This window comes from Ambystoma mexicanum, unplaced genomic scaffold (assembly GCF_040938575.1).
Source record: "Ambystoma mexicanum isolate Mex_15411 unplaced genomic scaffold, UKY_AmexF1_1 Mex_scaf177, whole genome shotgun sequence".
NCBI classification, from domain to species: Eukaryota; Metazoa; Chordata; class Amphibia; order Caudata; family Ambystomatidae; genus Ambystoma; species Ambystoma mexicanum.
The window spans coordinates 14,022-26,671 of record NW_027182410.1 but is presented as its reverse complement, the minus strand read 5'-3'; the positions used below and the strand labels follow the sequence as shown (position 1 = coordinate 26,671).

The following is a 12,650-nucleotide window of genomic DNA, read 5'->3' as shown; positions in this document are numbered from 1 at the left end:
GCCTTATCTGAGGGGGACGCACTTGGGGGAACATCCCCTGGGCAGCTGAGGGTGACTTTCGCCGCTAGGTGACGGGGCCAGTGCCAGGCCGAGGCTGCAGCTTGGCTGGGCAGAGCTCTGCAGCCTGTGCCTGGCCGCCTCGGCCCTGGCGCTCTGGGACCCTTGGAAATCTGGGGGCGGAGCCATGCAAAATATCGCCGGGCATGCTGGTCATGCAAATGCTATTCCTGGCCGAGGAGTCTGGGGTTCTGCAGCAGAGCGTTGCTCCGAGTCAGCAGGGTAGCTGCCGAGCAGCAGTCTTTCCGGTGAACCCTTTGTGGGCATCGCTTCTCGGCCTTTTGGCTAAGATCAAGTGTAGTATCTGTTCTTATCAGTTTAATATCTGATACGTCCTCTATCTGGGGACCATATATTAAATTGATTTTTGGAACAGGGAGATGGAATGGGAGCTTGCTCTGTCCACTCCATGCATCAACCTGGTATTGCAGTACCTCCAGGACTGGTGCACTTCCCCACTTGGGGAAAACAATGCTGTGAAAAAAAAAGACTGAGCAATTCTGGAAACTTGTGCACTTTGCAATCTTTTTGGGTTGAACTCGGATGCATTTTCTTCATTGTCTTGGAAAAGGTGCTGTCGTGTCTGTCACAGGAGAAAAAAAGTCTGCCCCTTTGCTCGCTTTTCACGGGAGCTGCAAAGCAAAGGTGCCAGCCAGCCAGCCAGCCAGCCAGCCAGACTCGGCCTGCAGCAGCAGCCCCACAAGGAGGAGATGGGGGACACTGTCCTTGCCCTGCCTCACCCCTGAAAGGCCCCGAACGGCCAAGCCTTATCTGAGGGGGACGCACTTGGGGGAACATCCCCTGGGCAGCTGAGGGTGACTTTCGCCGCTAGGTGACGGGGCCAGTGCCAGGCCGAGGCTGCAGCTTGGCTGGGCAGAGCTCTGCAGCCTGTGCCTGGCCGCCTCGGCCCTGGCGCTCTGGGACCCTTGGAAATCTGGGGGCGGAGCCATGCAAAATATCGCCGGGCATGCTGGTCATGCAAATGCTATTCCTGGCCGAGGAGTCTGGGGTTCTGCAGCAGAGCGTTGCTCCGAGTCAGCAGGGTAGCTGCCGAGCAGCAGTCTTTCCGGTGAACCCTTTGTGGGCATCGCTTCTCGGCCTTTTGGCTAAGATCAAGTGTAGTTTCTTTTTTTATCAGTTTAATATCTGATACGTCCTCTATCTGGGGACCATATATTAAATTGATTTTTGGAACAGGGAGATGGAATGGGAGCTTGCTCTGTCCACTCCACGCATCAACCTGGTATTGCAGTACCTCCAGGACTGGTGCACTTCCCCACTTGGGGAAAACAATGCTGTGAAAAAAAAAGACTGAGCAATTCTGGAAACTTGTGCACTTTGCAATCTTTTTGGGTTGAACTCGGATGCATTTTCTTCATTGTCTTGGAAAAGGTGCTGTCGTGTCTGTCACAGGAGAAAAAAAGTCTGCGCCTTTGCTCGCTTTTCACGGGAGCTGCAAAGCAAAGGTGCCAGCCAGCCAGCCAGCCAGCCAGCCAGCCAGACTCGGCCTGCAGCAGCAGCCCCACAAGGAGGAGATGGGGGACACTGTCCTTGCCCTGCCTCACCCCTGAAAGGCCCCGAACGGCCCCGAACGGCCAAGCCTTATCTGAGGGGGACGCACTTGGGGGAACATCCCCTGGGCAGCTGAGGGTGACTTTCGCCGCTAGGTGACGGGGCCAGTGCCAGGCCGAGGCTGCAGCTTGGCTGGGCAGAGCTCTGCAGCCTGTGCCTGGCCGCCTCGGCCCTGGCGCTCTGGGACCCTTGGAAATCTGGGGGCGGAGCCATGCAAAATATCGCCGGGCATGCTGGTCATGCAAATGATATTCCTGGCCGAGGAGTCTGGGGTTCTGCAGCAGAGCGTTGCTCCGAGTCAGCAGGGTAGCTGCCGAGCAGCAGTCTTTCCGGTGAACCCTTTGTGGGCATCGCTTCTCGGCCTTTTGGCCTAGATCAAGTGCAGAGAGTCACTTGTTTTGTCTGGCTTGTCCGGCACAGGTAGACTTTTCTTTGCAGCTGATGCCCCCGGACCTTTTTGGGTCTGGGGGTGGGCTACTGATCTAGCTTAAGAGGACTGGAATCTTTCGTCACCCTGCTATTGGAGAGGTTCTGCTTTTTGTGCAAGCGGCAGTCACCCTCTCTCCCTGAGGTGGAGAGGGGGTGGCTTTACGGAGATACGGGATTTTTGGACTCGTGGAAAGAAGTATGGCGACGTTGTCCAGTATGGCGGAGTCTTCTAGAAACATACCACCAGCAACGGAACTAAGGTATTCAATTCGGATTACGGTTCAGCAAGGTTTCGAGAAGGAAAAAGATTTTGACTTTGTTGTCAAAAAAGTACTGTTTGAAGTATTACAGGTCGATAAAGGAAGTTTGTTTTGTATGCAGGAACATCGTACTGTTTTTACGTATGATATCACCTTTAAAGATGAACAGTCGTCATTGAATGCATATGAAGTTTATAGAATGGAGAAGGAGAAGAACAAAATTTTGGAGGGTGTTGCGGTCACATTGTGTTATATTCGTCAGAGGATTCCGCTAACGGTTCATATGTATAACCCTTTTGTTTCGGTTGATGTTATCAAGAATTGGCTTTCGAATTATTGCGAGGAAATCAAAGGTGGACATGAGATGAGAAACAAATATGACATCTTTAATGGGAATCGAAGGTTTGTGGTAGTATTGAAAAAGGATCCAGAGCGAATGGGGGGAGTATGTCACCCTCCGAGTATGTTCAAAATCCACGACCATAGTGGGTATTTGTACTACCCTAATCAGCCTACTTTTTGTAGGTTCTGTAGAATTTTTGGGCACACCAAACAGGAGTGTCCGAGAGATAAATGTAGAAATTGCGGAAGTAAGAGCCATAAAAAAGCAGACTGTGATAGTCCACTAAAATGTGAGGGTTGTAGTTTGCTGGGACATATAGTAGATAATTGTCCGAATACTCCAAAGACATATGCCCAGGCAGTGGTTGGTGAGATTACAGTCGAAGTGGTAGCTGAAACTAATAAAAAAAAAGTTATATTGGAGGAAGTGAGAGAGTATTTGTGTAGTATACCAAGTAGAATGGCATATAATATATATGGTTCAGATCTGGAATATAAGAATTGGATTAGCGGTTTCATACAAGATTGTGAAGCGAGAGAAAATGTGGAAAATGCTGCCGATTTGATTTTGGAATTTAAAAAGAAATGGGGGATGTGTTCCCGAGAAATGGATGAAACTGTTACAATGGAAGAGGTCCAGAGTGGAATAGAAAATGTTGGTGTATTGGGTAAAGAGGTGGATTTGAAGGACAAAGGAGTAATGGTGAAAAGTCAGTCGGATAGAGAAAGAGCAACGATTGACCAAATGAATAAGTGTACAGGACCAGAGATCCGAAGCTGGAGAAACCAAGTGCAAAAAAATACAACTCAGAATAAAAGAGACAAAGAAAGGAGTGAATCGCAGGAATCTTCTTTTTGCCAGGAATTAGAAATGCCGAATAAATATGGAGCCCTGTCTGAAGGTTTTGTGGACCCAGTAGAGGTTCAATTTACTCAGAAATCGGATGTTTTGGAAGATACGGATGGTGAAAGTGTGGAAACTGATGTAGACATAAGAGGGATTTCGCGTCATAAACAAACGAAGAATAAGGACCGTAGTCGGTCCAAACGAAGATAAGTGAGAATATATGATTTGATGGAGCCTCTTTATAATACCACTTTGAGAGTGGCAACATTGAATGTAAGAGGAATTAATAGTAGTTCAAAGAGGACAGCACTGTTTGCATTTTTAGCGTCAATTTCATGTGACATTTTTTGTTTGCAAGAATGCGTTATGAATTGGGATGGGTCGAATCTGAAGTGGTGTGCAGAGTGGACTAATGGCATGTCGGTGTGGTCTGGAGCTAATGATGATAGGAATGCGGGTACGGCAGTTTTATTCAATTCACATCTGATGATGAATGTAAAACATGTTGAGTTGATTCCAGGACGTATTTTACAAATATCCTTTGATTGGCAGAATGTTGAACATAAATTGTTGAGCATATATGCTAATGCAAAGGTAAAAGAGAGGTGTGCCTTGTTTAGGAACCTACGGTCTTTTTGTGTGGGAAATACTCCTTTGATAGTAGCAGGTGATTTTAATTGTATATTACATCCTGCGGATAGAAAAAGAGATGGAAGAATGGTGAGTGTTGAAAACAAAGATACGTCGTCCAAATTGTTGAAGGATTTAGTGGAGGATTTGCATCTTATAGATACGCATGCGGTATGTGATGGTACAGAGAAAAGGTTTACATATAGGGGAAATAATGGGTTGGTATCATCCAGAATTGATTTTATTTTTGTATCAAGAATCTTTGCAATAAGCGATACTGATGTTATTCCTACGCTATTTTCTGACCATCATTTGGTACTTTCGACGGTTAGATTGTTGTCATATACACCGAGAGGGAGGAATTTGTGGAAGCTAAATGTGCAATTGTTGGAGAATGAAGACACGTGTTTTAGTTTTAGGAGATTGTTGGAAAAATGGGTGTTACAGTATAAGTCTTACTCCTCTTTAATAGAATGGTGGGAAGTGGTGAAATTTAATACGAAGAAGTTTTTTATTAAAAGTGGTCAGGAATTCGTCAGGAAAAAGAATTCTGATTATAGGATGTTAGTAGGCTCACAGCAGACTTTGTATAAATTACAAGATATGGGTGTGGACGTACGGGAGGATTTAGACATTGTGAAAAGGGAAATTCAGAAATGGATGCAGGAGAAGGAGAGGACGATTATATTCAATTCAAGAGTGAAGCATTTCGAGGAAGGTGAGAAATGTACTAGATTTTTCTTTAAATCATTGTGTTCTCATAGAAGGAGTTCGGAAGAATTTAATAATACAAAAGGAGTAGTGGGAGATGAATTGAATAACAGTTTGCATATTGCACAGGAGTTTTTTATTGAATTGTATTCTGAGAAGGCATTGGATGTGGAACAAGAAGAAAGTTTTTGTGCGCCTATACAAGATTTATTAGAAGCAGAACAAAAAGAAAAAATGGTAGAATCTTTTTCGTTAGAGGAGGTAAGTGTAGCAGTGATGTCGGCTGCACGGGGAAAATCCCCGGGTAGCGATGGATTACCTAGTGAATGGTATATGAAATTTTGGGATATTTTGGGACCTGTATTGGTGGATGTGATAGATGAGTGTTTTAGTACGGGAAATTTGAGTCCTAGTATGAAAAAGGGCATAATAACCCTTATATATAAAAAAGGGGATAAAGAAGATATAAAAAATTGGAGGCCAATTACGTTGTTGAATGTTGACTATAAAATTTTAGCGAAAGTGATTGCAAATCGGCTGAGGGTGGTGATAAAGGATTTGGTGCATGTTGATCAAACATGTGCCGTTCCAGGAAGACGCATACACGAGAGTTTGTTGATTATTAGGGATTCGGTAAGTGCAGCAAAAGAAAGGGGAACATCGTTAGGCGTTTTGAATTTGGATTTTGAGAAGGCTTATGATAGAGTATCACATGGTTTTATGTTGAGAGTTTTAGGAAGAATGGGATGTCCGAGTCTTTTTTTACGTTATATTTCAATTTTGTATAAAGGGGCTTTCAGTCAAATTCGGTTAAAAGGTGTTTTATCTGAAAGGATACCGATTTTGTCGGGAGTACGTCAGGGATGTCCATTGTCGGCTCTGATCTATGTGTGTGCGATTGAGCCTTTGCATATGAGTTTACGAGATCATGGGGGAATAGTAGGTGCTTCAGTTCCAGGAACAAGAAGACAGGTGAAATCTATTGGTTACATGGATGATGTGTCAATTCTGTGTGGAGATGCCCAGTCGGTAGTGCAAGCGGTATCCCAAACAGAACGTTTTTGTCAAGCAGCAGGTTTTAAATTAAATAAAAGTAAGTGTACTTTGTTCACTGTGGGTGAATGGGATAATTTGTATTATTGTCCGGTCAGTAGAGCACGAGAGAGTGTGAAAGTATTGGGAATAGTTTTTAATAAATGTATGGATGGGATAGAACAATGGGATGAGGTAACTAAACAAGTAGAGAGTAAAGTAAGTTATTGGCAGTTAAGGAGTTTGACAATTACAGGAAAGATTATGTTAATGAAAGCTGTTTTATTACCTATTTTACTTTTCTTAGCATTGGTTTTTCCACCCACAAAGTATCAAGTAGTGCGATTACAGCGTTTATTCTTTTTATTTTTATGGGGCTCCAAGATGGATAAGGTTCGAAGAAATGTAATGTATAAACCCCAGGTTTTGGGAGGCAGAGGAGTTCCGAATTTAGAATTATTTTTGGCTGGGCATTATATAGCGTTTTGTGTAAATACAGTGAAACATTCAAAGTCATTGGCGGCCTTCTTTGTAAGATATGCGGTAGCAAATGTGTTGGATCGATTTCACATTATACAGAAAAGTAATTTATTGCCAAAAGCGTGGATATTACCTGTTTTTTATCAATGTTTTCAGTGGTTTTTGCCTTTAGTGAATCCAGTGGAATTGTTGTATGAGGAGAGGATAGATCCCGGGAAAATTTTGAAAACGTTACAACAAAGAGAATTACCTGAACCAGTGGGTAATTTGAGTGGGCCAAGACTGTTAAGGGTATGGAATTTTTTTTCGAGTACTAAAGCCACAAATAGACAAAAAGATATAAATTGGCTGATATTAATGAATGCACTCCCCTTGAGGGATTTTATGCATCGGAGGCAAATGTCCAGAACGGCTGTGTGCCCGAGAGAGGGTTGTGTACAGACAGAGTCTATTTATCATTTTTTGTGGCAATGTCAGTATGCAACTTGTGTATGGGAGTTTTTTCAACCCCTGATTTTTGCAGTGACTGGAGTAAGAAACATTACTTATGACATGGTATTATTGGGATATCAATGGAAGAAAGAAGAATTGAATAATAGGCTTTTGTTTCAGATTGGTTCATCTATAAAGGAAGCATTATGGAAATCGAGGAGTTTGTTGGTCATACAACATGCTCAGATTTCTCCTCAAGAATGTGTTAAGTTGGCTTTGAGCTGTCTATATATATATTATTGCCTGGATGTTAAAAGACAGGGAGAAGTACAAGCCCAATTTATGTGGCAGCAGAAAAATTGGAGGCTTTTAACATCCTAGATTTTGGTTTCTTGAACCTCTAAAATTGAGGAGAAGTGAACAAATTAGAAATGTAGTTGTACGTTTTTTATTTGGCTTTTTTTGATTTGACATTTTTTTTGATTTGGTCTATTTTTCCTTTTTTTTTTCCTGATTTGTAAATAATTGGAGGTTTGGGACGGTTAAAGGGGTGATGAGGAGACAAGAGAAAAAAAAAAAAAAAAAAAAAAAAAAATCTGTTCTTATCAGTTTAATATCTGATACATCCTCTATCTGGGGACCATATATTAAATTGATTTTTGGAACAGGGAGATGGAATGGGAGCTTGCTCTGTCCACTCCACGCATCAACCTGGTATTGCAGTACCTCCAGGACTGGTGCACTTCCCCACTTGGGGAAAACAATGCTGTGAAAAAAAAAGACTGAGCAATTCTGGAAACTTGTGCACTTTGCAATCTTTTTGGGTTGAACTCGGATGCATTTTCTTCATTGTCTTGGAAAAGGTGCTGTCGTGTCTGTCACAGGAGAAAAAAAGTCTGCCCCTTTGCTCGCTTTTCACGGGAGCTGCAAAGCAAAGGTGCCAGCCAGCCAGCCAGCCAGCCAGCCAGACTCGGCCTGCAGCAGCAGCCCCACAAGGAGGAGATGGGGGACACTGTCCTTGCCCTGCCTCACCCCTGAAAGGCCCCGAACGGCCAAGCCTTATCTGAGGGGGACGCACTTGGGGGAACATCCCCTGGGCAGCTGAGGGTGACTTTCGCCGCTAGGTGACGGGGCCAGTGCCAGGCCGAGGCTGCAGCTTGGCTGGGCAGAGCTCTGCAGCCTGTGCCTGGCCGCCTCGGCCCTGGCGCTCTGGGACCCTTGGAAATCTGGGGGCGGAGCCATGCAAAATATCGCCGGGCATGCTGGTCATGCAAATGCTATTCCTGGCCGAGGAGTCTGGGGTTCTGCAGCAGAGCGTTGCTCCGAGTCAGCAGGGTAGCTGCCGAGCAGCAGTCTTTCCGGTGAACCCTTTGTGGGCATCGCTTCTCGGCCTTTTGGCTAAGATCAAGTGTAGTTTCTTTTTTTATCAGTTTAATATCTGATACGTCCTCTATCTGGGGACCATATATTAAATTGATTTTTGGAACAGGGAGATGGAATGGGAGCTTGCTCTGTCCACTCCACGCATCAACCTGGTATTGCAGTACCTCCAGGACTGGTGCACTTCCCCACTTGGGGAAAACAATGCTGTGAAAAAAAAAGACTGAGCAATTCTGGAAACTTGTGCACTTTGCAATCTTTTTGGGTTGAACTCGGATGCATTTTCTTCATTGTCTTGGAAAAGGTGCTGTCGTGTCTGTCACAGGAGAAAAAAAGTCTGCCCCTTTGCTCGCTTTTCACGGGAGCTGCAAAGCAAAGGTGCCAGCCAGCCAGCCAGCCAGCCAGCCAGACTCGGCCTGCAGCAGCAGCCCCACAAGGAGGAGATGGGGGACACTGTCCTTGCCCTGCCTCACCCCTGAAAGGCCCCGAACGGCCAAGCCTTATCTGAGGGGGACGCACTTGGGGGAACATCCCCTGGGCAGCTGAGGGTGACTTTCGCCGCTAGGTGACGGGGCCAGTGCCAGGCCGAGGCTGCAGCTTGGCTGGGCAGAGCTCTGCAGCCTGTGCCTGGCCGCCTCGGCCCTGGCGCTCTGGGACCCTTGGAAATCTGGGGGCGGAGCCATGCAAAATATCGCCGGGCATGCTGGTCATGCAAATGATATTCCTGGCCGAGGAGTCTGGGGTTCTGCAGCAGAGCGTTGCTCCGAGTCAGCAGGGTAGCTGCCGAGCAGCAGTCTTTCCGGTGAACCCTTTGTGGGCATCGCTTCTCGGCCTTTTGGCTAAGATCAAGTGTAGTATCTGTTCTTATCAGTTTAATATCTGATACGTCCTCTATCTGGGGACCATATATTAAATTGATTTTTGGAACAGGGAGATGGAATGGGAGCTTGCTCTGTCCACTCCACGCATCAACCTGGTATTGCAGTACCTCCAGGACTGGTGCACTTCCCCACTTGGGGAAAACAATGCTGTGAAAAAAAAAGACTGAGCAATTCTGGAAACTTGTGCACTTTGCAATCTTTTTGGGTTGAACTCGGATGCATTTTCTTCATTGTCTTGGAAAAGGTGCTGTCGTGTCTGTCACAGGAGAAAAAAAGTCTGCCCCTTTGCTCGCTTTTCACGGGAGCTGCAAAGCAAAGGTGCCAGCCAGCCAGCCAGCCAGCCAGCCAGACTCGGCCTGCAGCAGCAGCCCCACAAGGAGGAGATGGGGGACACTGTCCTTGCCCTGCCTCACCCCTGAAAGGCCCCGAACGGCCAAGCCTTATCTGAGGGGGACGCACTTGGGGGAACATCCCCTGGGCAGCTGAGGGTGACTTTCGCCGCTAGGTGACGGGGCCAGTGCCAGGCCGAGGCTGCAGCTTGGCTGGGCAGAGCTCTGCAGCCTGTGCCTGGCCGCCTCGGCCCTGGCGCTCTGGGACCCTTGGAAATCTGGGGGCGGAGCCATGCAAAATATCGCCGGGCATGCTGGTCATGCAAATGCTATTCCTGGCCGAGGAGTCTGGGGTTCTGCAGCAGAGCGTTGCTCCGAGTCAGCAGGGTAGCTGCCGAGCAGCAGTCTTTCCGGTGAACCCTTTGTGGGCATCGCTTCTCGGCCTTTTGGCTAAGATCAAGTGTAGTTTCTTTTTTTATCAGTTTAATATCTGATACGTCCTCTATCTGGGGACCATATATTAAATTGATTTTTGGAACAGGGAGATGGAATGGGAGCTTGCTCTGTCCACTCCACGCATCAACCTGGTATTGCAGTACCTCCAGGACTGGTGCACTTCCCCACTTGGGGAAAACAATGCTGTGAAAAAAAAAGACTGAGCAATTCTGGAAACTTGTGCACTTTGCAATCTTTTTGGGTTGAACTCGGATGCATTTTCTTCATTGTCTTGGAAAAGGTGCTGTCGTGTCTGTCACAGGAGAAAAAAAGTCTGCGCCTTTGCTCGCTTTTCACGGGAGCTGCAAAGCAAAGGTGCCAGCCAGCCAGCCAGCCAGCCAGCCAGCCAGACTCGGCCTGCAGCAGCAGCCCCACAAGGAGGAGATGGGGGACACTGTCCTTGCCCTGCCTCACCCCTGAAAGGCCCCGAACGGCCCCGAACGGCCAAGCCTTATCTGAGGGGGACGCACTTGGGGGAACATCCCCTGGGCAGCTGAGGGTGACTTTCGCCGCTAGGTGACGGGGCCAGTGCCAGGCCGAGGCTGCAGCTTGGCTGGGCAGAGCTCTGCAGCCTGTGCCTGGCCGCCTCGGCCCTGGCGCTCTGGGACCCTTGGAAATCTGGGGGCGGAGCCATGCAAAATATCGCCGGGCATGCTGGTCATGCAAATGATATTCCTGGCCGAGGAGTCTGGGGTTCTGCAGCAGAGCGTTGCTCCGAGTCAGCAGGGTAGCTGCCGAGCAGCAGTCTTTCCGGTGAACCCTTTGTGGGCATCGCTTCTCGGCCTTTTGGCCTAGATCAAGTGCAGAGAGTCACTTGTTTTGTCTGGCTTGTCCGGCACAGGTAGACTTTTCTTTGCAGCTGATGCCCCCGGACCTTTTTGGGTCTGGGGGTGGGCTACTGATCTAGCTTAAGAGGACTGGAATCTTTCGTCACCCTGCTATTGGAGAGGTTCTGCTTTTTGTGCAAGCGGCAGTCACCCTCTCTCCCTGAGGTGGAGAGGGGGTGGCTTTACGGAGATACGGGATTTTTGGACTCGTGGAAAGAAGTATGGCGACGTTGTCCAGTATGGCGGAGTCTTCTAGAAACATACCACCAGCAACGGAACTAAGGTATTCAATTCGGATTACGGTTCAGCAAGGTTTCGAGAAGGAAAAAGATTTTGACTTTGTTGTCAAAAAAGTACTGTTTGAAGTATTACAGGTCGATAAAGGAAGTTTGTTTTGTATGCAGGAACATCGTACTGTTTTTACGTATGATATCACCTTTAAAGATGAACAGTCGTCATTGAATGCATATGAAGTTTATAGAATGGAGAAGGAGAAGAACAAAATTTTGGAGGGTGTTGCGGTCACATTGTGTTATATTCGTCAGAGGATTCCGCTAACGGTTCATATGTATAACCCTTTTGTTTCGGTTGATGTTATCAAGAATTGGCTTTCGAATTATTGCGAGGAAATCAAAGGTGGACATGAGATGAGAAACAAATATGACATCTTTAATGGGAATCGAAGGTTTGTGGTAGTATTGAAAAAGGATCCAGAGCGAATGGGGGGAGTATGTCACCCTCCGAGTATGTTCAAAATCCACGACCATAGTGGGTATTTGTACTACCCTAATCAGCCTACTTTTTGTAGGTTCTGTAGAATTTTTGGGCACACCAAACAGGAGTGTCCGAGAGATAAATGTAGAAATTGCGGAAGTAAGAGCCATAAAAAAGCAGACTGTGATAGTCCACTAAAATGTGAGGGTTGTAGTTTGCTGGGACATATAGTAGATAATTGTCCGAATACTCCAAAGACATATGCCCAGGCAGTGGTTGGTGAGATTACAGTCGAAGTGGTAGCTGAAACTAATAAAAAAAAAGTTATATTGGAGGAAGTGAGAGAGTATTTGTGTAGTATACCAAGTAGAATGGCATATAATATATATGGTTCAGATCTGGAATATAAGAATTGGATTAGCGGTTTCATACAAGATTGTGAAGCGAGAGAAAATGTGGAAAATGCTGCCGATTTGATTTTGGAATTTAAAAAGAAATGGGGGATGTGTTCCCGAGAAATGGATGAAACTGTTACAATGGAAGAGGTCCAGAGTGGAATAGAAAATGTTGGTGTATTGGGTAAAGAGGTGGATTTGAAGGACAAAGGAGTAATGGTGAAAAGTCAGTCGGATAGAGAAAGAGCAACGATTGACCAAATGAATAAGTGTACAGGACCAGAGATCCGAAGCTGGAGAAACCAAGTGCAAAAAAATACAACTCAGAATAAAAGAGACAAAGAAAGGAGTGAATCGCAGGAATCTTCTTTTTGCCAGGAATTAGAAATGCCGAATAAATATGGAGCCCTGTCTGAAGGTTTTGTGGACCCAGTAGAGGTTCAATTTACTCAGAAATCGGATGTTTTGGAAGATACGGATGGTGAAAGTGTGGAAACTGATGTAGACATAAGAGGGATTTCGCGTCATAAACAAACGAAGAATAAGGACCGTAGTCGGTCCAAACGAAGATAAGTGAGAATATATGATTTGATGGAGCCTCTTTATAATACCACTTTGAGAGTGGCAACATTGAATGTAAGAGGAATTAATAGTAGTTCAAAGAGGACAGCACTGTTTGCATTTTTAGCGTCAATTTCATGTGACATTTTTTGTTTGCAAGAATGCGTTATGAATTGGGATGGGTCGAATCTGAAGTGGTGTGCAGAGTGGACTAATGGCATGTCGGTGTGGTCTGGAGCTAATGATGATAGGAATGCGGGTACGGCAGTTTTATTC

The 12,650-nt window shown here is 46.0% G+C and overlaps 5 non-coding genes and 1 pseudogene across 5 annotated transcripts; all 6 read left to right on the top strand.

Annotated features, from left to right (window-relative positions):
- Nucleotides 1–322: 322 nt before the first annotated feature.
- Nucleotides 323–513, top strand: LOC138555250 (U2 spliceosomal RNA). Its single transcript, XR_011298027.1, has one exon. It is a non-coding gene; the product is annotated as a U2 spliceosomal RNA (small nuclear RNA).
- Nucleotides 514–1,143: 630 nt separating this feature from the next.
- On the top strand, nt 1,144–1,334 carry LOC138555194 (U2 spliceosomal RNA). The gene has a single exon (XR_011297977.1). It is a non-coding gene; the product is annotated as a U2 spliceosomal RNA (small nuclear RNA).
- A 5,964-nt stretch (nt 1,335–7,298) lies between these two features.
- LOC138555204 (U2 spliceosomal RNA) lies at nt 7,299–7,540 on the top strand (annotated as a pseudogene).
- A 630-nt stretch (nt 7,541–8,170) lies between these two features.
- LOC138555193 (U2 spliceosomal RNA) lies at nt 8,171–8,361 on the top strand. The gene has a single exon (XR_011297976.1). It is a non-coding gene; the product is annotated as a U2 spliceosomal RNA (small nuclear RNA).
- Nucleotides 8,362–8,991: 630 nt separating this feature from the next.
- LOC138555229 (U2 spliceosomal RNA) lies at nt 8,992–9,182 on the top strand. Its single transcript, XR_011298006.1, has one exon. It is a non-coding gene; the product is annotated as a U2 spliceosomal RNA (small nuclear RNA).
- A 630-nt stretch (nt 9,183–9,812) lies between these two features.
- On the top strand, nt 9,813–10,003 carry LOC138555192 (U2 spliceosomal RNA). Its single transcript, XR_011297975.1, has one exon. It is a non-coding gene; the product is annotated as a U2 spliceosomal RNA (small nuclear RNA).
- The last annotated feature ends 2,647 nt before the right edge of the window (nt 10,004–12,650 follow it).